Raw genomic sequence first — 3,353 nt, forward strand, 5'->3', positions numbered from 1 at the left:
TTTTTTTCATTTTTTTTTTTTTTTGAAAACAAAAATTACAAGATAACAATTTACATGGCCATGAGAGAAGGACTTTCATAACTTGGATCTTCGCAACTTGTGATGTCTTGGTATCATGGATTCTAACAACTTATATCATTTGCTCTTATAACTTCAACTTTGATTTTTGAATTATTCTTTTCTATTGTTGCTTCTAAACCTTAAACGTCTTCAACTTTTTCATAAATTTTGATGTCACTCCGCTTGTTGATGATGATAAGTTTCTACTGAGAGAGAGTCGTAATCCAGTAACTAAGACTACATTGTGAGGTTGCTTTGTCTTTCTGGCATTTCCTTCTGACCTACTTGACTTTCCATCATGTATGGTTAGGTCCATCATGGTTACCCTCTAAAAGGAACAAGTTCTCTCCTGAATTTCAAGGATCTCAATGTATTTTTCTCTAATGTCTCAATAAGTTGTTATCTCTAGCATTCCAATTTCTATCTTTTCGGTGAGAAACAGTATGTAAACTTAGCTAACCGGGTACTATGTGACGCTAGAAGTTTCAAAAATGCGACTAAAATGTTTCTCCCATACCCCCAAACTTAAATCTAACATTGTCCTCAATGTTCTAAAGATGAAATTAAAAGCATGAACAAGGAGAAACTGTTACCACTTGAAGCAAAAGAGATAAGGAAATATATTACCGTGTCGCATGAATATTGGGTTACCTCCCAAGAAGTGCTAAGTTTAAAGTCTTCAGCCAGACTAAGCAAGGATTAGTCAACTCGAACAGTATAACAGTAGCCGGAATAACTGTGGGTCTTTAAAACCAAAAAGAGCTGACAAAAGGAAACTGCAGTGAACCAAGAAAATATACAAGACTAGCATGCCCTTACATAGTTTCTGGATAACTATCGCTAATTGCGGTTCAGGTTCAGGTTCTATGAAGGGGTCTAAATAGACTATTTTCCTCGGATGCGTTTCCTCATAGGTAGGATCCAAATTATTAGGTCCTAGAGTCTGGAAAAACTCAGATAAGAACCTGGAATCACAAAATAACCTAAATAATTTAGGATCCTCCAAGTCAATTAGGTATGACTTACATAGTTGACCACAGTCAGAGTAGAGGTCATTCTGAAGCAAATGTGTCGATTCTAATTTCCTAAAGTACTTAGACTTAGTCTCAGAACTTAATAAGTGACACATTGGAAATCCATACGTTCCCACAATTGGAAGAAAACTATTTGGTGGGAAAACAAAGTCAATCTGGGTATCATAGCCTGGGCAAACCACATCAACCAGAGGATGGGTTTCTAACGACTGGACTTTTTTCAGGACATCATTAGGTTCGGGAAACCTAGTATGAAGATAATCTTGTAAGATGGTTGAGGCATGGATATCAAGTCCTATGTGAGGGGACTTTCTAAGAGTTAAAGGTAAAGCACTAGGAAGGTGATAATCACCCCCAAACTTAGAGTTTTCAGTGTCTCTAGATAGACTAGTCATAATCTCCCTAATTTCTAGATCATCAGATTCTTGGAAGTGGTCAATTGATTCTTCTAAGTTTTTATCAGGTAGTGCATCTTTACTCATCTCTACGGGTCTATGTTCTTCATTTAAGATTATTGTTTCTAAGTCGCTAGACTCTAAAACAGTATTTTCAGAATAAACCCGTTCCTCTAAACCACTACCGGCTTCGTAATCGAAAGGAAAAACTACATCATCTAAAACGGTGGTATCCCTAATCAAATCCTCGTACTTTTGAATAGGTGAATAATCATAAAAATTATTTGGATTTGAACTAGAAATAATATAATCACTATACAACTCAATTGGATTACTAGACTCCTGATCACTATGCCTACATATTTCAGATTCTTCATTACTGCTATCCTCATCATCATAGTACGAAGATGATTGAACCTTATCTAAATAAGCAGTGTGTTTTATTCTAACCTCGTCCTCTAAATTAGGAAAATATTCACTATTTACATCAAGGGTATTATTGGATACACTATATTGGCAATTCAAGTAATTTCGAGCAATTCTTTCGTTCGTCTCAGCTATCCGCTTGAGGTGGTCTTCTAAAGAAGGTTCACTCATCATTGTAGTTATTTCGTCTATAATTATACTATTCATCTCAGCTAAATTACGCGTCGACTCAGCTAACTTCCTGAGGGACTCTTCTAAAGGAGGAATAGGAACAGAGGGATCATAAAAAGGACTACTTTTCAATAGTTTGATTGTATCCTCTAGAGACGAAGAACTCGTACTATAATATTCTTGATCGTAAGACTGATGCATGTGTGGATAGTAATTGGGCTCACCAGGGTATGACCCATATCCTTCCAAAGGATGGCGTTCCCAACCACTATTCCCAACATGGTCATAAAAAGGATGATGTCCATATTCAAATTCAGGTCGATATTCATTGTATTGGCTTCTATCATACCAGCTCGACATTCTTAAATGCAAGGGAATTCTACATAACCACAAACAAGGCCGACTCGACTCCACCAAAGCAAACCTAAAGATTTCTAGCAAACAAAAAGCATGATGGCTTCACTTAGATTGTTTTCTAGACCAACTTCTATTCCTTCGAAAAGGAATTCGTTACAATTTGAGCACACCCCTCTGGAATCAATCCGAGCTAATGTAAGTTGAATCGAGGCGAGGGAAGCTTAGTAGAGCTTTGATACCCAAGGCCTCACCGCATTAGAAGGCAGCGCAGTCACGCATTCAACTCACAGAAACCATCATGAACTTTGAAGTGTGCTTAAAGAGGAACCAATATTTTTCGAACGAGTTTCCTATTAAGCTCGTTACCGTATCGGTCTCGTTCTATTCCAAATTTTAAAGCTTGGGTTCGCGTTAGGTTTCGTCTTTCTAAGGCGGGCAAGAAGGGAGCGGTGATGAAATCCGAACCCTTATCTTGTATTGGCCAGGCCTTGCCCTTTACTAGGAATTTAAAAACAGTCCGGTTCGTCCTCAAACAATTATCACCTTAAGGCAGACAGTAACCCGCTTGCAGGAGATTCGCGGGTGTTTCGATTGGACTTACCTCCCGTACCAGACGGGCGATGAACCGTTGTCGTCGACTCAGGCCACGACTCCTATGCCGTGTACGAACCCGAGGGGCCGAGACGATATAGTAATCGTCGTCCTTCCCTGCAAACAGTTTGTATTTAAGGGTAACCTTCCGTAGGGTTTAAAAAAATAAATAAAAATAATGTCCCGATTGTCCAGTCCAAAGAAAAGAAAAAAAATAATAATAATAATAATAATAATAATTACAAAAAAAAGGAAAGTCTCTTAAAAAAAATAAAAAATAATTCTCTTTTTTTTTTTTTTTTTTTTTTTTTTTTTTTTT

The sequence above is a fragment of the Papaver somniferum genome, chromosome 7, assembly GCF_003573695.1.
Source record: "Papaver somniferum cultivar HN1 chromosome 7, ASM357369v1, whole genome shotgun sequence".
NCBI classification, from domain to species: domain Eukaryota; kingdom Viridiplantae; phylum Streptophyta; class Magnoliopsida; order Ranunculales; family Papaveraceae; genus Papaver; species Papaver somniferum.